Here is a 25,825-nt window from a genome sequence, read left to right on the forward strand (position 1 = left end):
CACTTACACACCACTTACACACCACTTACACAACACTTACCACGTACACACCACCTACACACCACTTACACACCACTTACACACCACCTACACACCACCTACACACCACCTACACACCACCTACACACCACCTACACACCACTTACACACCACCTATACCACCTACACACCACCTACACACCACCTACACACCAATTACACACCACTTACACACCACCTACACACCACTTACACACCACTTACACACCACTTACACACCACCTACACACCACTTACACACCACCTACACACCACCTACACACCACCTACACACCACTTACACCACTTACACACCATCTACACACCACTTACACACCACCTACACACCACCTACACACCACCTACACACCACTTACACACCACCTACACATCACCTACACACCACCTACACACCACCTACACATCACCAACACATCACATACACACCACCTACACACCACCTACACATCACCTACACACCACCTACACACCACCTACACATCACCAACACATCACCTACACACCACCTACACACCACTTACACACCACCTACACACCACCTACACACCACCTACACACCACCTACACACCACCTACACCCCACCTACACACCACCTACACACCACTTACCACCTACACACCACCTACACACCACCTTCACACCACCTACACACCAACTACACACCACCTACACACCACCTACACATCGCCTACACACCACGTACACACCGCCTACACACCACCTACACATCACCTACACACCACTTACACACCACCTACACACCACTTACACACCACCTACACACCACCTACAAACCACCTACACACCACCGACACACCACCAACACACCACTTACACACCACCTACACACCACTTACACACCACCTACACACCACCTACACACCACCTACACACCACCTACACACCACCTACACGCCACCTACACACCACCTACACATCACCTACACACCTACACACCACCTACACACCACCTACACACCTACACACCACCTACACACCACTTACCACCTACACACCACCTACACACCACCTTCACACCACCTACACACCACCTACACACCACCTACACATCGCCTACACACCACGTACACACCACCTACACATCACCTACACACCACTTACACACCACCTACACACCACTTACACACCACCTACACACCACTTACACACCACCTACACACCACCTACTCACCACCAACACACCACTTACACACCACCTACACACCACTTACACACCACCTACACACCACCTACACACCACCTACACACCACCTACACACCACCTACACACCACCTAAACACCACTTACACACCACCTACACACCACCTACACACCACCTACACACCACTTACACACCACCTACACACCACCTACACACCACTTACACACCACTTACACACCGCCTACACACAACCTACACACTACCTACACACCACCTACACACCACTTACACACCACTTACACACCGCCTACACACCACCTACACACCACCTACACACTACCTACACACCACTTACACACCACCTACACACCACTTACACCACTTACACACCACCTACACACCACTTACACACCACTTACACACCACTTACACACCACTTACACACCACCTACACACCACCTACACACCACTTACACACCACTTACACACCACCTACACACCACTTACACACCACTTACACACCACTTACACACCACCTACACACCACTTACACACCACCTACACACTACTTACACACCACCTACACACCACCTACACACCACCTACACACCACTTACACACCACTTACACACCACCTACACACCACCTACACACCACTTACACACCACCTACACACCACCTGCACACCACCTACACACCACCTACACACCATTTACACACCACCTACACCACCTACACACCACTGACACAACACTTACCACGTACACACCACCTACACACCACTTACACACCACTTACACACCACCTACACACCACCTACACACCACCTACACACCACCTACCCACCACTTACACACCACCTATACCACCTACACACCACCTACACACCACCTACACACCACCTACACACCAATTACACACCACTTACACACCACCTACACACCACTTACACACCACTTACACACCACTTACACACCACCTACACACCACTTACACACCACCTACACACCACCTACACACCACCTACACACCACTTACACACCACTTACACACCATCTACACACCACTTACACACCACCTACACACCACTTATACACCACTTACACACCACTTACACACCACTTACACACCACCTACACACCACCTACACACCACCTACACACCACCTACACACCACCTACACACCACCTACACACCACTTACCACTTACACACCACTTACACACCACCTACACACCACTTACACACCACTTACACACTACCTACACACCACCTACACACCACCTACACACCACCTACACACCTCCTACACACCACCTACACTCCACTTACACACCACTTACACACCACTTACACACCACTTACACACCACCTACACACCACCTACACACCTACACACCACCTACACACCACTTACACACCACTTACACACCACTTACACACCACCTACACACCACCTACACACCACTTACACACCACTTACACACCACTTACACACCACTTACACACCACCTTCACACCACCTACACACCACTTACACACCACCTACACACCACTTACACACCACCTACACACCACTTATCACTTACACGCCACCTACACACCACTTACACACCACCTACACACCACTTATCACTTACACACCACCTACACACCACTTACAAACCACCTACACACCACTTATCACTTACACACCACTTACACACCACGCGGGGTCTTGTACTTACCTAAGGTTAAGTTCTTTTTGAAAAGAAAGAATTTGTTCATTTGTTTAGCGTGAGAAGGTTATGACAGCCAGATGTAGCAGGGGAAGTTGTGGGAGGGTTGTGACGGCAGGGAGGGAGGTGGTGTGGGGCAGCCAAGAGGGAGGGAAGATGGTAGGGTTGGATTGGCAGGGAGTGAAAGAGGGAGGGTTGAACAGGCAGGGAGAGAGGGGATGAAGATGGTGACCAAGAGAGGAAAGGGAAGAGAGAGGATGAAGAAGGCCTGGGAAGGAGGTGGAGCATGGGAAACTGAGAGTGAGAAAGAGAAAGAGAGAGAGAGACTCAACATCAATTCGGTGGAACCTTCTATCCAGTTTACTATTGAAGAATAGAATAACAGACAGATTACCTTCCACGACGTACTGATTCATTCAGATGGAGATAAACTTCACTTCAAAGTCTACCGAGAAACCAACAAATAAAAATGACCTTCTACATTATTATTCACATCACGACGATAGAACCAAGTGCGGGATCAACAATGAATTCTTTTTAAGAGCACATAGAACTCTTGCACTGCCGCTTCCCTCAAAGAAGACTGATTACATCTGTTAAGTTATCACTGAACTGCCCACAATGTTTAATTCTCGACTGCAAGAAGAACGCTGAGAAGATACTACGCAACGTAAGTTTCAACACTACACCCAACAGATACATTGGTAAGTTAGACACATGTGCAACAGTTAGGCATCTTTATTCCGAAACGTTTCGCCTACACAGTAGGCTTCTGTTTTAATATTCAACAGATACAGTGTACTTCCCGTCAATAAAACCAACAATATTTTTTCCAGTACCTTAATTAAAGTCAATATTAGTCATCAGCATTTCATCGTAAACAATTAAAGATTTACTAAAGGAAAGATGTCCCATAGCTAAGTTGGCAACGTCCTCTCCGGTACAGGTGGAAACAGTGGGCATGTTTCCTGTCACCTGATGTCCCTGTTCACCTTGCAGCAAGTAGGTACCTGGATGTCAGTAAACTGTTGTGGCTTACATTCCACAACAGTCGCCTCACACAGACCCTGACTTTGAAGTGAGCTAAGATTGGATAACATTTCTTTGCCTGTAAGTTCAACTACATAAAAAAATAATGATCGCCACTGCAGATGTCTATACCACACTAGGTGGAGGTTGTGACAAAATTTATGTCGGTGAAACCTCCAGAGACTTAGATACCATAGTCAAAGAACATTAATTCAGGTCCTAGCGACGACACTAGGAAAACTTGTAGTCGACACAGGTTCATCAACAAAAGATACCATGATACCCAGTATGCTGCTAAAATTCACCTCGAGAGGAAATACGGACGAAAATATCAGTGTCCCAAATCTAAAAGGGGAGCTTATTCTCACCCCCTGAAACAGAGTCGTATAAGGTACTGCAGAAGATGAGCAACCTCGAATCACCACTTGTTCTCACGTAACTAAAATCTATAGAGCGGGTAACAAAAGGCCTACTAATGCACTATCCACTTGACATGCCTCTCGATGCAAACCATAATAACCAAAAATATCTTGACAGCTGAGCAGTTCCGAACCAAGATGTCTTGGTCCAACATATAGGAACCTTCCCAAGCTCAATTGGATCTAGGATGCTGTGGAAACTACCAGGTTAAGACGTACAATCTTAGAGGTGCCAGAGGTACAACCACCTCAGCTCTAGATGTAAATTTAAGAAAAAGTGCGGAGAGGAATCGACAAGATGGACAGAGACAGGATGTTCCAGAGATGGGACACAGTAACAAGGGGTCACAATTGGAAGTTAAAGACTTAGATGAGTCACAGGGATGTTAGGAAGTACTTCTTCAGTCTCAGAGTTGTCAGGAAGTGGAATAGTCTGGAAAGTGATGTAGTGGAGACAAGTAGCTTTAAGAAGAGGTATGATAAAGCTCATGGAGCAGGGAGAGAATGACCTAGTAGCGACCAGTGAAGCGGTGGGGTCAGGAGCTACGACTCGATTCCGGCAACCACAATTAGGTGAGTACACACACACACACAGTGAAGAGGCGGGGCCAGGAGCTGTGACTCGACCCTTTCAATGACAACTAGGTGAGTACACACACACACACACACACACACACACACACACACCAGTATTTTGCCTCCGGAATCCAGAACAGTTTGGAATTATTACTGGTTGCTTTAGAGCTTCGTAGAGCTCGGAAAAAGTATTAGTATTCCTCCCCCCTCCCCCCGAGTCTGGTAAAGCTCGAGTCAGTGCAAAAGTTTGCTCACATAACTCAGTCCCTTCAAGGGAGGTTCCTTGACGCTGGTGAAGGGCTCTTGATCTAGGGAATTGGATCTGTGCTCCGGTTCCCTGTGCTTCGGTCTCTCCCCCCAGGCGCTATATAATCTTACGGGTTTAGCGCTCCCCATGATTATAATATTAATCACAAAACTCAGTAGAGCTCGAGAAAAAGCCATTGCTTGGCCATAGAGCTGTAGACGTCGTAACGGGGGTGCTGGGTCACTGTCCCGTAGAGCTCGGGACAGTGTTAGTGTTTGAACAAAGAGCCTCGTAGAACTCTGGATAGGGCCAAATATTTGCTCGCAGAATCCCGTAGAGCTGGAAGCAATGTCATTATATACTCAATGAGCTTCACAGAATTCGTAACAGGGCCAGTGTTTGACCACAAAGCTTCGTAGAGCTCATAACAGAGCCAGTGTTTGGCCACAGAACCGTGGAGGTGGTGAGCGGGGCGGAGCAGGCTCTTTATGGGGTTCTAGCAGGGCGGGGCAGCAGGGAACCCTCACCTATGATTAAGGTAACCGACGCTTCAATTATTGAGCCCTGCCCAGCAGGTGAGCCCCAGGGAGCACTGGGAGCCCCGGGAGGGCCATTGTGGCAGGAGAATGGCCCCGCGGGACCTTCCTGAGGGGATCCGAACCCTAAGGGGAGGGGTGAAGGGGAGGGAGGAACGGAGAACCTGGTATAAGAAGGATGAGGATAGTTCCACAATAGTTGAACGAGGGGAAGAGCAGACGACCAATAAAGAATAGTAGAGAGGGACAAGGATTAGTAAAGGAGGATAAAGTAGAAGCCACAGATAGGGAATAGACAGACTGGGTGAGGATTTGTAACGCAGGATCAAGGTAATGAATGTAACCACGAGACAGAAAATGCTAAGTAGAAGTATTATTAGGGAGGCAGAGCAGCATTATGCTAGGTGGGACACTGTCAGCATGAGGGGACCAGGACGCAACACTTTAGGGGGTGGAACACTAAATAAAGGGACAAAGGCATAACACTTAAGTGGGTGGAACACTAAATAAAGGCACGAGATTTGCAACACTCAGGGGGAAATGATGAGGCGAGAGGTGCAACACACTACTGGGTAGTGGGTGAATCACAGGGGTTAAGTGATGGGAAGAGAGTGCAACACACTAGTCGATGAAACACAAACGAAAATGATGGGACGAGAGTTGCAACACTAGTGGATGGAACACAGGGGGGGGGGAATGATGGGGTGAGACTGAAACACACTAGTGGGTAAAACACAGGGCAATAATAATGGGGTGAGAGTTGCAACACTAGTGTTAGGTAAGACACAGGGGGTAATGATTGGACGAGAGGTACAACACACTGCTGGAACACTGACAGAACAAAGGGACAAAATGAGTAAAGGACTTTGGTGGAACAGCATGGGAATAAAGAGGCGATAGTGGACAGTAGTGTCAGCCTGAGCTGGTAGACTACAGTAGTGTCAGCCTGAGCTGGTAGACTACAGTAGTGTCAGTCTGAGCTGGTAGACTACAGTAGTGTCAGTCTGAGCTGGTAGACTACAGTAGTGTCAGCCTGAGCTGGTAGACTACAGTAGTGTCAACCTGAGCTGGTAGACTACAGTAGTGTCAGTCTGAGCTGGTAGACTACAGTAGTGTCAGTCTGAGCTGGTAGACTACAGTAGTGTCAGTCTGAGCTGGTAGACTACAGTAGTGTCAGCCTGAGCTGGTAGACTACAGTAGTGTCAACCTGAGCTGGAAGACTACAGTAGTGTCAGCCTGAGCTGGAAGACTACAGTAGTGTCAGCCTGAGCTGGTAGACTTCATTAGTGTCAGTCTGAGCTGGAAGACTACAGTAGTGTCAGTCTGAGCTGGTAGACTACAGTAGTGTCAGCCTAAGCTGGTAGACTACAGTAGTGTCAGCCTGGGCTGGTAGACTACAGTAGTGTCAGCCTGAGCTGGTAGACTACAGTAGTGTCAGTCTGAGCTGGAAGACTACAGTAGTGTCAGCCTGACCTGGTAGACTACAGTAGTGTCAGCCTGAGCTGGTAGACTACAGTGGGGTCAGCCTGAGCTGGTAGACTACAGTAGTGTCAGCCTGAGCAGGTAGACTACAGTAGTGTCAGCCTGAGCTGGTAGACTACAGTAGTGTCAGCCTGAGCAGGTAGACTACAGTAGTGTCAGCCTGAGCTGGTAGACTGCAGTAGTATCAGCCTGAGCTGGTAGACTTCAGTAGTGTCAGCCTGAGCTGGTAGACTTCAGTAGTGTCAGCCTGAGCTGGTAGACTACAGTAGTGTCAGCCCCTGAGCTGGTAGACTTCAGTAGTGTCAGCCTGAGCTGGTAGACTTCAGTAGTGGCAGCCTGAGCTGGTAGACTACAGTAGTGTCAGCCCCTGAGCTGGTAGACTTCATTAGTGTCAGCCTGAGCTGGTAGACTTCAGTAGTGTCAGCCTGAGCTGGTAGACTACAGTAGTGTCAGCCCCTGAGCTGGTAGACTTCAGTAGTGTCAGCCTGAGCTGGTAGACTTCAGTAGTGTCAGCCTGAGCTGGTAGACTACAGTAGTGTCAGCCCCTGAGCTGGTAGACTTCATTAGTGCCAGTCTGAGCTGGAAGACTACAGTAGTGTCAGTCTGAGCTGGAAGACTACAGTGGTGTATGTGGTGGTAATGTGTGGTGTATGTGGTGGTATTGTGTGGTGTGTGTGGTGGTAATGTGTGGTGTATGTGGTGGTATTGTGTGGTGTATGTGGTGGCAATGTGTGGTGTATGTGGTGGTATTGTGTGGTGTATGTGGTGGTAATGTGTGGTGTATGTGGTGGTAATGTGTGGTGTATGTGGTGGTATTGTATGGTGTATGTAGTGGTATTGTGGTGTATGTGGTGGTAATGTGTGGTGTATGTGGAGGTATTGTGTGGTGTATGTGGTGAAAATGTGTGGTGTATGTGGTGGTATTTTGTGGTGTATGTGGTGGCAATGTGTGGTGTATGTGGTGGTATTGCGTGGTGTATGTGGTGATAATGTGTGGTGTATGTGGTGGTAATGTGTGGTGTATGGTGGTATTGTGTGGTGTATGTAGTGGTATTGTGGTGTATGTGGTGGTAATGTGTGGCGTATGTGGTGGTATTGTGTGGTGTATGTGGTGATAATGTGTGGTGTATGTGGTGGTATTGTGTGGTGTATGTGGTGGCAATGTGTGGTGTATGTGGTGGTAATGTGTGGTGTATGTGGTGGTATTGTGGTGTATGTGGTGGTAATGTGTAGTGTATGTGGTGGTATTGTGTGGTGTATGTGGTGGTAATGTGTGGTGGTATTGTGTGGTGTATGTGGTGTTATTGTGTGGTGCATGTGGTGGTATTGTGTGGTGTATGTGGTGGTAATGTGTGGTGTATGTGGTGGTATTGTGTGGTGCATGTGGTGGTAATGTGTTGTGTATGTGGTGGTATTGTGTGGTGTATGTGGTGGTAATGTGTGGTGGTATTGTGTGGTGTATGTGGTGGTAATGTGTGGTGTATGTGGTGGTATTGTGTGGTGTATGTGGTGGTAATGTGTGGTGTATGTGGTGGTATTGTGTGGTGTATGTGGTGGCAATGTGTGGTGTATGTGGTGGTATTGTGTGGTGTATGTGGTGGCATTGCGTGGTATAGTATGTGGTGGCATTGTGTGGTGTAGTATGTGGTGGCATTGTGTGGTATAGTATGTGGTGGCATTGTGTGGTGTATGTGGTGGTAATGTGTGGTGTATGTGGTGGTATTGTGTGGTGTATGTGGTGGTAATGTGTAGTGTATGTGGTGGCAATGTGTGGTGTATGTGGTGGTATTGTGTGGTGTATGTGGTGGTAATGTGTGGTGTATGTGGTGGTATTGTGTGGTGTATGTGGTGGCAATGTGTGGTGTATGTGGTGGTATTGTGTGGTGTATGTGGTGGTAATGTGTGGTGTATGTGGTGGTAATGTGTGGTGTATGTGGTGGTATTGTATGGTGTATGTAGTGGTATTGTGGTGTATGTGGTGGTAATGTGTGGTGTATGTGGAGGTATTGTGTGGTGTATGTGGTGAAAATGTGTGGTGTATGTGGTGGTATTTTGTGGTGTATGTGGTGGCAATGTGTGGTGTATGTGGTGGTATTGCGTGGTGTATGTGGTGATAATGTGTGGTGTATGTGGTGGTAATGTGTGGTGTATGGTGGTATTGTGTGGTGTATGTAGTGGTATTGTGGTGTATGTGGTGGTAATGTGTGGCGTATGTGGTGGTATTGTGTGGTGTATGTGGTGATAATGTGTGGTGTATGTGGTGGTATTGTGTGGTGTATGTGGTGGCAATGTGTGGTGTATGTGGTGGTAATGTGTGGTGTATGTGGTGGTATTGTGGTGTATGTGGTGGTAATGTGTAGTGTATGTGGTGGTATTGTGTGGTGTATGTGGTGGTAATGTGTGGTGGTATTGTGTGGTGTATGTGGTGGTATTGTGTGGTGCATGTGGTGGTATTGTGTGGTGTATGTGGTGGTAATGTGTGGTGTATGTGGTGGTATTGTGTGGTGCATGTGGTGGTAATGTGTTGTGTATGTGGTGGTATTGTGTGGTGTATGTGGTGGTAATGTGTGGTGGTATTGTGTGGTGTATGTGGTGGTAATGTGTGGTGTATGTGGTGGTATTGTGTGGTGTATGTGGTGGTAATGTGTGGTGTATGTGGTGGTATTGTGTGGTGTATGTGGTGGCAATGTGTGGTGTATGTGGTGGTATTGTGTGGTGTATGTGGTGGCATTGCGTGGTATAGTATGTGGTGGCATTGTGTGGTGTAGTATGTGGTGGCATTGTGTGGTATAGTATGTGGTGGCATTGTGTGGTGTATGTGGTGGTAATGTGTGGTGTATGTGGTGGTATTGTGTGGTGTATGTGGTGGTAATGTGTAGTGTATGTGGTGGCAATGTGTGGTGTATGTGGTGGTATTGTGTGGTGTATGTGGTGGTAATGTGTGGTGTATGTGGTGGTATTGTGGTGTATGTGGTGGTAATGTGTAGTGTATGTGGTGGTATTGTGTGGTGTATGTGGTGGTAATGTGTGGTGTATGTGTTGGTATTGTGTGGTGTATGTGGTGGTATTGTGTGGTGCATGTGGTGGTATTGTGTGGTGTATGTGGTGCTAATGTGTGGTGTATGTGGTGGTATTGTGTGGTGCATGTGGTGGTAATGTGTGGTGTATGTGGTGGTATTGTGTGGTGCATGTGGTGGTAATGTGTGGTGTATGTGGTGGTATTGTGTGGTGTATGTGGTGGTAATGTGTGGTGTATGTGGTGGTAATGTGTGGTGTATGTGGTGGTATTGTGGTGTATGTGGTGGTAATGTGTGGTGTATGTGGTGGTATTGTGGTGTATGTGGTGGTAATGTGTGGTGTATGTGGTGGTATTGTGTTGTGTATGTGGTGGCAATGTGTGGTGTATGTGGTGGTATTGTGTGGTGTATGTGGTGGCATTGCGTGGTATAGTATGTGGTGGCATTGTGTGGTGTAGTATGTGGTGGCATTGCGTGGTATAGTATGTGGTGGCATTGTGTGGTATAGTATGTGGTGGCATTGTGTGGTGTATGTGGTGGTAATGTGTGGTGTATGTGGTGGTATTGTGTGGTAATGTGTGGTGTATGTGGTGGTATTGTGTGGTGTATGTGGTGGCATTGCGTGGTATAGTATGTGGTGGCATTGTGTGGTGTAATATGTGGTGGCATTGTATGGTGTAGTATGTGGTGGCATTGTGTGGTATAGTATGTGGTGGCATTGTGTGGTATAGTATGTGGTGGCATTGTGTGGTATAGTATGTGGTGGCATTGTGTGGTGTAGTATGTGGTGGCATTGTGTGGTATAGTATGTGGTGGCATTGTGTGGTGTAGTATGTGGTGGCATTGTGTGGTATAGTATGTGGTGGCATTGTGTGGTATAGTATGTGGTGGCATTGTGTGGTATAGTATGTGGTGGCATTGTGTGGTATAGTATGTGGTGGCATTGTGTGGTATAGTATGTGGTGGCATTGTGTGGTATAGTATGTGGTGGCATTGTGTGGTATAGTATGTGGTGGCATTGTGTGGTATAGTATGTGGTGGCATTGTGTGGTATAGTATGTGGTGGCATTGTGTGGTATAGTATGTGGTGGCATTGTGTGGTATAGTATGTGGTGGCATTGTGTGGTATAGTATGTGGTGGCATTGTGTGGTATAGTATGTGGTGGCATTGTGTGGTATAGTATGTGGTGGCATTGTGTGGTATAGTATGTGGTATGGTGTGCTATGTTGCATGTTGTGTGGTGTTGTATGGTGTATGTCTTCTTGACTGTGTAGAGTATTTTGTCAACCTGTTTGTTTTTCGTGTCGTGCAGCGAGTGTTGTGGTGTAGCGTGTTATGTGGAGTGTTGTGGTGTAGCGTGTTATGTGGAGTGTTGTGGTGTAGCGTGTTATGTGGAGTGTTGTGGTGTAGCGTGTTATGTGGAGTGTTGTGGTGTAGCGTGTTATGTGGAGTGTTGTGGTGTAGCGTGTTATGTGGAGTGTTGTGGTGTAGCGTGTTATGTGGAGTGTTGTGGTGTAGCGTGTTGTGTGGAGTGTTGTGGTGTAGCGTGTTATGTGGAGTGTTGTGGTGTAGCGTGTTATGTGGAGTGTTGTGGTGTAGCGTGTTATGTGGAGTGTTGTGGTGTAGCGTGTTATGTGGAGTGTTGTGGTGTAGCGTGTTATGTGGAGTGTTGCTGACTTGAACACAGACACACATCAACACATGTGATGTGGAGGCAGGTACCATACATAGTTTTAAGACGAGGTATGATAAAGCTCATGGAGCAGGAAGAGGGAGGACCCAGTAACGGTCAGTGAAGAGGCTTGGCCCGGAGCTATGAATCGACCCCTGCAACCACAATTAGGTGAGCACACACACACACACACACACACACACACACACACACACACACACACACACACACACACACACACACACACACACACACACACACACACACACACTAGAGATATATTAAAGCCCCGGTCAAAACTACACTGGCTGGCCTCCTATACTCTAGCATCCGCCGAACAAGATAAATGCCTCTACTCAGTATATAAACCGGGATATATATATCTCTTAGTGTATATATTTTACTTTTTTCATGCAGATCTTGGCATACAAATTCCTCTTATGTAAATACCATATTCCAATAAATCCGCCAAAATCAATCTGAACATCACGAAAGTAATATATTTTATTAACCTTAAATAATACTAACTCAACTTAGGCTGACATAAGATAGTTTGAATTACATTAAATTAAATAATATTACAATAATACAAGCCGGGTTGGGTGCCAAGTTTGTCTGCATAAAAAAAATTCAAATTTCAGTCGCATTTTTGATCACAATAAATAAATATATCATTGCATTTGAGATTTTTTTTTTTACGAAAATATCTGTTGTTTTTATTAAGGAAAGTTTAGTATATTTAAGTACTTAGAAATCAAGATATATTATATACTGGCAATTTGCTTTATTTCCAGTTACATTGAGTGCAACATTGTTGACGTTATTGTACAGGAAATTTGCAATTATTATATGTCAACGTGTCAATAGTTACACAACCCGTACATAGAAGAGAGGGGCTTACGACGACGTTTAGGTCCGACTTGGACCATTTACAAAGTCCAAGTCGGACGGAAACGTTGTCGTAAGCTCCTCTCTTCTATGTGCGGGTTATTTGTGTATTGTTCCAGTCACGGTATTGTGCCTTTTTTTGTTATTGTCAATAGTTAGTCGTACTTCTAACTACTGTCTATGTTCCTTTGGTCTTTTCCGCTGCACTCTTTTTCCCTCTGCCTCCTTCCCCTCTTCTTACTTTTTTGTCCACTCTCTCCTCCCCTCACACACACACCGACACATCTGAAAAAGAGAAGTTGACAGCCCTAAAATTTGTTGTTTTTCAATGAGCTTTGAACCCAGCTCTTTGAGAAAGATTTTGACCTTCCTGTAGCAGGTCCAGTCTGCTCTACCCGTCCACTATATGTATGTATGTACTCACCTATTTGTACTCTTCTTTTTGTGGCTGCAGGGGCCGATTCACAGCTCCTGGCCCCGCCTTTCCGCTGGTCGCTACTAGGTCCACTCTCTCCCTGCTGCATGTGCTTTATCGTATGCATGTATTTATGTATGTATGTATGCATGTGAGTATGCATGTATGTACGTGTGCATGTATGTATGCATGTATTTATGTATGTATTTATGTATATATGTATGTATGTATACATGTATGTATGTGCGCATGTAACGACTCCTTCATGTATGTATGCATGTACGGACTTCTTTGGTAAGAGAGGTAGTAGCAGTTACACAGTAAGAGGAACTGGACACATTACGATAAGATTATAAGGTACATGTTGTAAACTAACATTAATTCATCAGACGATGGATGAACTCTGCCACCACCATCAGTGTGATGGAAGGCAGGCTGGTCTGAAGGATGTAACACCATCAGTGTGATGGAAGGCAGGCTGGTGTGAAGGATGTAACACCATCAGTGTGATGGAAGGCAGGCTGGTCTGAAGGATGTAACATCATCAGTGTGATGGAAGGCAGGCTGGTCTGAAGGATGTAACATCATCAGTGTGATGGAAGGCAGGCTGGTCTGAAGGATGTAACATCATCAGTGTGATGGAAGGCAGGCTGGTCTGAAGGATGTAACACCATCAGTGTGATGGAAGGCAGGCTGGTCTGAAGGATGTAACACCATCAGTGTGATGGAAGGCAGGCTGGTCTGAAGGATGTAACACCATCAGTGTGATGGAAGGCAGGCTGGTCTGAAGGATGTAACACCATCAGTGTGATGGAAGGCAGGCTGGTCTGAAGGATGTAACATCATCAGTGTGATGGAAGGCAGGCTGGTCTGAAGGATGTAACATCATCAGTGTGATGGAAGGCAAGCTGGTCTGAAGGATGTAACATCATCAGTGTGATGGAAGGCAGGCTGGTCTGAAGGATGTAACACCATCAGTGTGATGGAAGGCAGGCTGGTCTGAAGGATGTAACATCATCAGTGTGATGGAAGGCAGGCTGGTCTGAAGGATGTAACATCATCAGTGTGATGGAAGGCAAGCTGGTCTGAAGGATGTAACATCATCAGTGTGATGGAAGGCAGGCTGGTCTGAAGGATGTAACACCATCAGTGTGATGGAAGGCAGGCTGGTCTGAAGGATGTAACATCATCAGTGTGATGGAAGGCAGGCTGGTCTGAAGGATGTAACATCATCAGTGTGATGGAAGGCAGGCTGGTCTGAAGGATGTAACATCATCAGTGTGATGGAAGGCAAGCTGGTCTGAAGGATGTAACACCATCAGTGTGATGGAAGGCAGGCTGGTCTGAAGGATGTAACATCATCAGTGTGATGGAAGGCAAGCTGGTCTGAAGGATGTAACATCATCAGTGTGATGGAAGGCAAGCTGGTCTGAAGGATGTAACATCATCAGTGTGATGGAAGGCAGGCTGGTCTGAAGGATGTAACATCATCAGTGTGATGGAAGGCAGGCTGGTCTGAAGGATGTAACATCATCAGTGTGATGGAAGGCAGGCTGGTCTGAAGTAACATCATCAGTGTGATGGAAGGCAGGCTGGTCTGAAGGATGTAACATCATCAGTGTGATGGAAGGCAGGCTGGTCTGAAGGATGTAACATCATCAGTGTGATGGAAGGCAGGCTGGTCTGAAGTAACATCATCAGTGTTAAGATAACACAAAAAATGTATCACTTGATAGCTGGTTTTAAGCCACTCATCCTCTTAATTCTCACAAGCTTCTAATCTGCATTTATCACATACAATTTCCATCAGTTTTCTTTGCTGGGTCAGGTTAGGTTGCCCTCTACCCAGACAAAAAACTAATTATAACATACCACAACGGACAAAATATAAATATGAGATAAAGGGGATAAGTTGTGCCGTACAAGCAGAAATCAGCAAATCATACCACGGGTGGAGATAGAACCCACGACCAGAAAGTTATAAACCTCTGTAATGGCGAGTTCTATCCCCACCCGTGGTATGGTTTGTTTGCAATCGTGTCATTACGATTTCGTGAGTCAGAAATCAGCAGTCACTGAGAACTGCAAACATAAATAGGTCCGCTTTTCACTGTTTAGGGACATTCATTAGGCTCCCATTTGACTGTTTCTACAACAGTAAATTGATGTATGACAGACTGTTTTAAATTGATTAACAAAACATTTGTGCTACACTTCGCCATCCAGCAGTTTTATCAATTCAATACAGAGATTAAGTAATCATATTCTAAGTTGAAAATGAATATGTAATCTTGTGCAACGAATTAATGAAACCACTGGTGGGCGAGACCTCTCTGTAATAAAGTCAGTACCTAAGCAGCCGGGCTGTGGTTTGTACGTCGGTTTGCGTGCGTCCAGCAGTAACAGCCTGGTTGATCAGCCCCGGATTCACCACCAGGCCTGGTCATGAACCGGACCGCGGGGGCGTTGACCCCCGAAACACCCTTCAGGTATGCCCAAGTGTTGAACATGTGTCTTGTTCATCAGCTTGTCACTGTTCTATGCTCCTAAATCACTAATGCATTGAACATTATGCCTCTCTTCAGTGATGGGGGGGAGGGTCTTCATGCCGGTGAAGGGCTCTTGATCCAACAAATTTTAACTTCTCTGTCCTTCCTGGGATCAAACCTGAGCACCTCCTATTCTCCAATCGTTATATAACCCTTACGGGTTTTTGCTTATGGTTTTTCTAAGCTTAAGAATTAACAATTCATCTGCAGGATGGTGAGAGGTATACAACAATTTTCAGTGTTTATTAAAGTCGTATAAACATTGTATTTATTTTATAGAATATCGAATTCAGTGTTTAGTATTTATTTTTCTGGCAGTGTTTGACAAATTTGTTTTCGAGATAATGAATAAGACACATGTGTTACACTTGCGTTTTTTTTACTACAAAGGCATTTTTATTACAAAGGAACTTCGAAAGCAAGCGTTTTTTTTTTTTTAGTTTAAAAAAGATTCCATACTGGGGACAGTAGTCAAAAGGAACTAAATCTCCACAGGCTGTAGTAAACATATATTTGCGAACTCTCAACAGTGTAATTAATGATGAGAAAGACACAAACTGGAGGACAGGCTTTTGTTGAGACAACGTTGCACTCACGTGCAACTTGTGTCAGTGTTCATACTTGTTGGCAATAAATCATTTCAACCAGCACAAATAATAATAATAATAAAAATGATAATAATAATAATAATAATAATAATAATGTCAGTGTGTCAGGACTCATGGTGTGCCGTGGACAAGGCAAGGTGGGGGAAATTTAATTGGTGCAGTATGGAGGTGAAGATTATGACCATTCCCACGGTGCTCTGACTACCGTCGGCGTCTCTACAATCGACGTCGGCACCTCCAGGAGTGCTTTTGGGCAGAATGCCCGCAAGGTCCGTCCTGACGCTGCTGGGGGCCGCCACCTGTCGTCACGCGCAGACCTCAATGATTTCTCTCTTTGTTCAATGATTTTATAAATTTGGGGAGTAATCCAAAAGCGTTGCTTGTTGTAAGTGACAGGCTGTATTTAATTAACGGCTGTCGGGTAGTAAGTATGATATATAGACACAAGCGAGCTTGTTAGCATCGGTCTGAATAGGGAATGGGAATGTGTTGATTGTTTACATTGAGGCGGGTGGTCGGTGTTTCCCCGGCTCTCAGGCAGCCCACCTACGTTACTCTGGGAAAATCTGAGCTGCGGCCACGATACAATGGTCATTCAACACAGCACTGTTTTGATTATCTTTTTCACGTCATTGATGTGAGCACCAGAGTTACCAAGGCAGAGAACTTCACTTGAGGGAGTCAGCAACAGAACTTGGTTACAGTAGTATTTGTTAAGTCAGTTTAGTTCCTTGGTCCATTATTTCACAATTTCGTCATGAGAAAGTGAAAACTTAAAAACAAATTGACAGTGGTAGAAATATGATCAAATATTGATTAAGATGAGAGACAAGACGGTGGTAGTGGTGGCGACAAGTCAAGTGGAAGGCGTTCGTTGGACCTCCCTCCATGTTGTCTTTTCATTTTCGACTCTCCAACGCGCCATGGAAGTGCAAGGGGGCTCGTGGCTGCCCCCTCGCCATTGTTTTTCTTATTTGGAAATTCCTGGAGTGGAAAGTATTCGTTGGCCCTCCCTGTGTGCCACGACGGTTGTTGTACAACCCACACAGTCACTAGTTCCGCTAGACACAGATAGCACGCGTCTCAGCTTTCATTAAGCTCGATCAAGCAGAAGAGTTTCGTTGTCGTACGAGGCGGCGGCCGGACATGTTGCTCCTTGCTTTGTCCTGTCACCGTCTGTATGAGCTCCAGACAGCGTCGTGGCCGTGCCTGAGGTCCTGCATGAGTTTAAAAGAAATATTTTCAACCACACTTGACTACGGGGGTCCTTAACGGAAGTCACAAAGGAACTAAAACCAACAGGGGAAAAAAGTCGTTATATTTTAAACATTTTTCTTTGCGTTGGGTTTCCTAATTGTTAATTACAGTAGCTCTCTTATAAGATCCTCTTCGTAGCACATTGTTTTCGTAAATGCGATTGAAGAAGTGCTTAGAAAATTGAAATGAACGTACTATCACCACCACGAACAACACTATCACCAACACAAGCAACACTATCACCACCACGAACAACACTACCACCACAAGCAACACTATCACCACCACAAACAACACTATCACAACCAACAAAAGCAACACTATCAACACCACAAGCAACACTGTCACCACCAACACAAGCAACACTATCACCACCACCACAAGCAACACTATCACCACCAACACAAGCAACACTCTCACCACCGCCACAAGTAACACTATCACCACCACTACTACCACAAGCAACACTATCACCACCACAAGTAACACCATCACCACCACCACAAACAACACTATCACCACCACAAGTAACACTATCACCACCACCACCACAAGCAACACTATCACCACCACAAGTAACACCATCACCACCACCACAAGCAACACTATCACCACCACAAGTAACACTATCACCACCACCACAAGGGACACTATCACCACCACAAGCACCACTATCACCACCAAAAGCACCGCTATCACCACCACAACCATCACTATCACCACCACAAGCACCACTATCACTACCACCGTCACCATCACAAGTGTGGTGCTAGCAGGCGAGACAGTTGTGGTCACTATGAGAGCAGTTTCCTGTCCTCCGGATCATTAGTTTTATGGATATCTTTTATGAGCAACGTGTGTGTGTGTGTGTGTGTGTGTGTGTGTGTGTGTGTGTGTGTGTGTGTGTGTGTGTGTGTGTACTCGCCTATTTGTGGCTGCAGAAGTCGAGTCACAACTCTTCGCTGATCACTAGGTCACTCTCGCCTGCCACACTTAACATTCACACACTAGACTTGTGTTCTCTCTGCTCTAAGAATTTACGGTGATTACTGGCGATTTATCAAAGGTATTTCGCGCGTCTCTTGCCTTGGTTTTATCACACGTATTTTAACCTCTGAAAAGGGATTGCTGGCGTGATTTATTAGTATTTCCTGGTATTCTTGCTTGGAATTTATAGAAAACAATTCCGCTTCGTTTATAAAGGGATTTATGGGAAAAATAAGTTGATGTATAATATTTTTGGTGATTATTATTATAAAAAAAATAGAGCTAAACCCATATATGTGAACGGCGACTGTGCATTTAGTTACTTAATGGGAATGAGATAGAATAACATGGAGGGGCGTAACCCCCCTACCCCCTGCCGAAGACTTCAGTCTTGTGCAAGAATGGTATATAATACTGACAAGATGAAATTAAGACACATGTGCAACATCTGGGTATCTTTATTGTAGACGTTTCGCCATCCAGTGGCTTTATCAATACAAATTCTAGGACATAGCTTGAAGACAGTAGAACTATATACAGAAGATGATGTAACCAGTCCCTCAACCTTGGAGTAGGTGCGAAGAGCACCGTAGTCGTGGAGATTCTGAAGCAGAAGCAAGGAGCCTGGCGCTTATATAGTAACGTCAGGTGTAGCAGACGAGGGCATAGTCACTGGTAGGCGGGATTCCCCAGTGGAAGTAGGTCCTTCCCAAAGAGATGGGTTAGTTGTAGTAGTAGTTGTCGTAGTCGTGAAGGTTATGTACATGTCTTCAGAATCAAGATTCCATGATGTTGCAGTGTCTGACAAGTTGTGCAAGAATGGTATATAATACCGACAAGATGAAATTAAGATACATGTGCAACATCAGTCTTCCCACAAAACAATGGGTTGTCACGAAGGGATTGGAGTATTTAAAATCCTACTTATGTTGTGCACTAGGCTAAAAACTGTCGTACCGTATACCGCACAATGTCTTGGCGCACAATCTGCCGCACGAGATGAATTTCTGAGTCCACAGTCATCGGGCTAGACCAGGAACACTCAACGTTTTTGGAATGTAAAATGGTTATTATCATAACCATAATTTTTATGTTGAAAAAATTAAATCACGGTACTTAAAACCCTAATTTTTTAAGGGGTGGACCAGTAAGCCAGTGGAAGGCCTCGGTCAGATGACCAAAAGCACCAGCGGCGGGTCATCATATGTCTAAGACCTACGTCAGGAACCTAGATAAAGTTTCCCCAAAGGCTTGTATAAGATACAATGGGGCACGTTTAATGGGATGTCCAGGTTTGCTTATTGTCTGGCAAGTAACAGATGTCCTGAAATTGGCAGTCACACCCATTGTCAATGAAAGCTCTTCGCTAGTTTAGCTAACGTCTTTTTTTTTTATATCAAGTGTCCCTCCACATGACTATGGTGTCTCCTTGGTAAGTGTAGCACCAGGACAATCGTATCCTTCTATGGTTTATTGTCCACAATACCAGATGACGTAACGTTCAGCATAAGCATGCCAAAGAAAGTTGTATAAACTGTGTTCTTATTTACTGACTTCTGCTCTACGACAGCCTCGGCAGAAACAAGCAAGTTATCTTGCCATTCCATAAACAAATAATCTACACATAGGAGAAAGAAACTTTTGACGACATTTCGGTCACACTTCGAGTCCAAGTCGGATCGAAACGTTGTCATAAGGTTCTTTCTCCTATGTGCGGGTTATTTATGCGTTGTTCCAGTCACTGTGTTGTGCCTTTTTAGTCTTTATCCTGGCATAGCTCTGTGACTGTCGACAACAGGCTCTAGGGCGTTAAGAGTTAAAACTTGATTTTGTTCAGAGGAGAACATCTGCAAGCATGATTCCTTATGAGTGGGTTACGTCCGCACTAAGAGCTCTTCAAATATTCTGCCCCAGTGCTTCTGTATGACCTTGTCGCAGCCGCCGCTGGAAAAGGTTCTAGCCTCAAGATCTCGGCAACACCTTTGTTTTTGTGAGGTCTTTCGGCTTCTCGCAAATGTTTCCCGACACATCGTTCCCAATCAGCAGTTGTGCATCGTGTGGGAGAAATTCACCAGCAAGTCCCAGACACTTGTAGCCTGTGTAATAAATGCTTTCAACAGGCTATGCATAGTAACACCAGATACAGTCCCGCAGAATTTTTCTAGGTAAGACACATATGCAACAGTTAGGTATCTTTATTTCGAAACGTTTCGCCTACACAGTAGGCTTCTTCAGTCGAGTACAGAAAAGTTGATAGAAGCAGAAGATACTTGAAGACGATGTAATCAGTCCATCACCCTTAAAGTTTTGAGGTGGTCAGTCCCTCAGTCTGGAGAAGAGCATTGTTCCATAGTATGAAACAAGGTATCTTTATTTCGAAACGTTTCGCCTACACAGGAGGCTTCTTCAGTCGAGTACAGAAAAGTTGACTGAGGGACTGACCACCTTAAAACCTTAAGGGTGATGGACTGATTACATCGTCTTCAAGTATCTTCTGCTTCTATCAACTTTTCTGTACTCGACTGAAGAAGCCTACTGTGTAGGCGAAACGTTTCGAAATAAAGATACCTAACTGTTGCATATGTGTCTTACCTAACAACCTGTCGGTATTTTATACCATTTTAATGTTCAGAATTTTTCTAACAAAACGTAGACCCCAGTTGAAGTGGAAGATGTCACACTTAATAATGAGATTGGGACAAGGAACAATACGTTCAAAAGTTCCTGATGGAGACAACTTCAAATGAAGAATGAGGTATTCAGTCCAGACTGATTACTTCAAACTTCTCATCTTCAACCGTTCTTCTCTGTATTGGACTGAGGAAACCCCTGGCTGGCGAAACGTTTCTCAGTAAAGACTTCCAAATGTTGCACAAGTGTCTTATTCCTCAACTTGTCAGTTTTCTGAACCGTTTATATCACACAACTTCAATTAAGAGATATGAATGAAAAACTGCTGTTCCCGTAGTCCCGTAAAGCGAACGTGTCGCAAACTTCACCATTTTACTGGCAGTGGGAAGGGGTATAGCCAGGTAGTCAATACCAACAATTTTGGACGGAATTTGAATTATTGCGTGGGCCTTGAAATAAGTCTGGCCTAAGTTGCTCCTTTGCCATCTGATTCGACTTGTTATATGTCTATTAGGAACGAAGGGGTTGCTGTTCGTTTTGTAGCCGGGGACACAGCAGGCAAATATGCTCGGGTTATTGTAGTAACTGCAATAGAACCTTTGAAGAGCCTGTGCTTGAGATGTACCTGGGGATCGTGCTTGTTGGAGTACCTGGCCAAACACCTGTTCTCTGGAAGTCGGTACTTCAGCAACGTGTTGGCTCAGGTGCATATAAGCTTTCGACATTATTTGCTTGGTTGGGACGTGTCTGAGGCTGGCGCTTTGGTGGGTTGAGGAAATGGAGAACTGAAGGTAATGGTTATTGTTTTATGAGTATTGTTCCTGATTCCTCTGCATCTGTTGTGGCTTCTACCTCGAAAAGGTGATTTACAAGTCATCCTAGTGATACGCGAAAGCATTCCTCTCACTCTACAATCAAGACAACTACTGTTATTTCACATCCCGTACTTGAGCATAAGTAGGCAATGCGCTTGTCTATAGAGAAAGTTTAGCCTGGCATTTGATACTTTTACTACATTGTTCCCTCAGTTCTCTTGACAAGCATGAATCAAAGGGTATCCCAGGTATTTCACTGACGCTTCTGTTAGTGGACGCCCCATTACACAGCAGTTCACGTTTTGTTTTTCCTAAGTTTAACGATAGTTTGTTGACTACTAAGCATTTGTTGCAGGACTCATGTTTCAGCGTCAGTACATTAGCTATATACTAACCTTGTAAGTTTTTATTTAAGATTTTAGATACATGTAAAAGTTATATTTTTTTCAGTGGTCTGGAGGACGCACATATGTAATTGGCAGATAAAAAATACATAAGTAAGTTTACTTAGACACAGGTACACATACACTTATCATATATAGTGTAAATTACCCAGAATAACCCCCTTGTAATATCTTATTACTTAAAACTTACAAGTTAAATCAGCTAAGTAACTTAAACAAGTGATTTATTTCGTGACTTTGCTACATAAAAATCAATGTGAAGATCCTGAATTATGTATGAGACCTAGATAAAAATATAATTGTAACAGTCTGTGTCCTCAAGACTACAAAACTTATCAAATAAGGAAATAATTGTAGTTCTAAATGATATTTAAAGTCTGTTTACTAAACAAGGGTCATTAAGCATGCCAGTCACCTGTTCACCACCTGTCAAAAATACTTTAATCTCTAAAGTAATGATCAAAGTAATCTCTCAACATACAGTAATATTATAATAATAGTCTTTATTTCTGTAAGTACGATACAACTTATACAGACAATGTATGTATATATGACAGTATATATAGGATGTAAACATCAATTGGATCCCATCCTCGGTAGTATAGTGGTGAGTATCCCCGCCTGTCACGCGGGAGACCGGGGTTCGATTCCCCGCCGGGGAGTGAGTTGTTTTTAAACATTCTTATAGCATTATTATTATAACTGCTAATTACTTAGTGGTATACCACAGTGCTGCGGCTCAAGTACGCAATAATAATTCAGAACTGAACTATACATCCTGCTTAAAGATTAAAGAAAAAAAAATTATAGTTTACCATCTTATGTTTGGTTTATCGTCATTATATTCATGGGAGATGCTAACTTTAATATTAATATTGTGATGTAATAAATAACAGAAACACTCAGGTTTTTTTTTTTGAATTATATCTGAAGGATTAAAAAAAAAATCGAATGCGATGGCCGGGAATCGAACCCGGGTCAACTGCTTGGAAGGCAGCTATGCTCACCACTATACCACCATCGCCGTATCTTAGTACGTTTTACATTTCTTTAATCACCTAACTGGAATTCTATTTATTCATGCATTAATAATAATATATCTTTATTCCTACAAGTACATGTACAAGGTATACAGTCCTAGCTGACATCAATAATACACTACTATATAGGAAGCCGCTTGTTATGCAGAGCATTTCGGGCAAATTAGGTCAATTTTGCCAAAAGGATGGAACCCACACCAGTTGACTAACACCCAGGTACCTATTTTGCTGATAGGTGAACAGGGGCAGCCGGTGTCTTAAGGAAATACGTCCTAATGTTTTCACTCGTACTGGGGATCGATCCCAGGACGGCTGGGTAACCAAACGGCTGGATACCCCCCCCCCTACCACCCAAAAAAAAAAAAAAAAAAAAGGAACAAAGTGAGTTATTTCCATTGGAGTTATGTACACCTCGAGACATGTATCTCAGTGTATACAAGTTTGCTTTTATCTCTGTTTTAAAAGATAAAAGTATCCTTCACTGGTGATATACAGATGACGTAAACTAAGTAGTACGTCAGGACAATAAGTACAAGAACCTCAATGGAATTTAATGACTTTATTCGTTTTTTTTTTTTTTTTTGGGGGGGGGGGTTCTAGGTAATTTACACATATGCTATTACGTATGATAATTGTTATCACTTCAATTTGTAAAACCATGAGTGCGTCCAATAGTAACAGCCTGGTTGATCAGATCCTGATCCACCGCGAGGCCTGGTCACTGACCGGGCCGCGGGGGCGTTGACCCCCGAAACCCTCTCCAGATATACTCCAGGTATATGTACGTGTACATCATACAACTACACTTTCAGAGCCAACCTATTAATTATTAATTAACACATAATTATTTTGTATTTGACTATTTATCATTAACTACCTTTCTTACACAACGTCGATGTTTCGGTCCGACTTGGACCATTTACAAAGTCACACTTTCTCCTTTTCGTTAGTGTGACTTTGTAAATGGTCCAAGTCGGACCGAAACGTCGTCGTAAGCTCCTCTCTTATATGTGCGGGTTATTTGTGTATCGTTCCAGTTGGTTTAGAAAGACACGTAAGCAAACACTATGACATATTTATTAGAAAACGTTTCGGTCCTGGGACCTTGATCACTTCTAACATACAGAGGTAGAAAGGCTATATAGGCTGAGAGTGAGGTGTGACGCACGTGACCTGAGGAATGTCATAAGAACATAAGAATGGAGGAACACTGTAGAAGGCCTACTGGCCCATGCGAGGCATGTCCTTATCAAAACAACCTCTGCCTATGATGAGGACGGGTAGACGATGTACATAAGAATGGAGGAACACTGTAGAAGGCCTACTGGCCCATGCGAGGCAGGTCCTTATCAAAACAACCTCTACCTATGATGAGGACGGGTAGACGATGAAATCATGTGACTCCTGTGTTGTTGGGTTGGTGCTGCTTAAGTATCATGTATGCCAAGGTTTATACCATCGTTCCAGTCACGGTATTGTTCCCTTTTTTATTGTACCCATCATGTACTTAACTACATAAAGAGTCCTACTTAATAGCCTATGTCTTGTTCTTACGTAACATTAAGCCTTATGAATAGTTGCCCGAAATACATTGGATATTAGTGGCCTTCTTACGTGCCTGCCATTTTTATTGTTTATGAACTACGTTACTTGTACCTGGAGATTTACCTGGAGAGAGTTCCGGGGGTCAACGCCCCCGCGGCCCGGTCTGAGACCGCTTAAAGGAATAAAATTTTTATTGTATTTTATTTACAAGTCACATTCTTTAACTTTCATGGGTTATACTGGGTTAAATCTACATAAATTTGCATAACTCTGCCCTCAAGATCATTGCATTTTTTTTTTTATGTTAAGTACTCAAAGCCTAAACGAGAGCCTACTTAATTACATTACTTTTGCTCTGAGGTGGTAATGTTTGCTCCAGCCAGGCTCCAGCTCTGGTTCCACTCACCACATTCAACTCTCTCATCTATATCAATTTATTTTTGTTTCGTTGTAAAGCACATCAATTTTTAAATCAAGTTGATCACTTGTAAAGCACCGCCCATGCGGGTGCGTCCAGCTGCTCTCAACCCTCGGGTGTGTGTACGACTCCTACTCTGGGATTTTCTGAGTTATCTCTAATATACGAGATGGGTGCCCTGATGCTGGCAAAGGGCTCTTGATACAAGGCATTGGAGTTCCCCCTCCCTTGCCATAAGGAAACCTGATTAACCTTTATTCTCATTCCCCAGGTGCTGTATGATTCCTTCGGGTTTTTCGCTTACTTATGAATACAGTGATAAATGCATTTCCGTTGGTGCCCGATCCGGGATAGGTATCCCGGTATTAC

At 44.5% G+C, this 25,825-nt stretch overlaps 2 non-coding genes across 2 annotated transcripts; one reads left to right on the top strand and one right to left on the bottom strand.

Annotated features, from left to right (window-relative positions):
• The first annotated feature begins 23,043 nt into the window (after positions 1-23,043).
• TRNAD-GUC (transfer RNA aspartic acid (anticodon GUC)) lies at positions 23,044-23,115 on the top strand. The gene has a single exon. It is a non-coding gene; the product is annotated as a tRNA-Asp (tRNA).
• Positions 23,116-23,405: 290 nt separating this feature from the next.
• On the bottom strand, positions 23,406-23,477 carry TRNAG-UCC (transfer RNA glycine (anticodon UCC)). The gene has a single exon. It is a non-coding gene; the product is annotated as a tRNA-Gly (tRNA).
• Between the last annotated feature and the right edge of the window lie 2,348 nt (positions 23,478-25,825).

The sequence above is a fragment of the Cherax quadricarinatus genome, chromosome 74 (assembly GCF_038502225.1).
Source record: "Cherax quadricarinatus isolate ZL_2023a chromosome 74, ASM3850222v1, whole genome shotgun sequence".
Lineage (NCBI taxonomy): Eukaryota > Metazoa > Arthropoda > Malacostraca > Decapoda > Parastacidae > Cherax > Cherax quadricarinatus.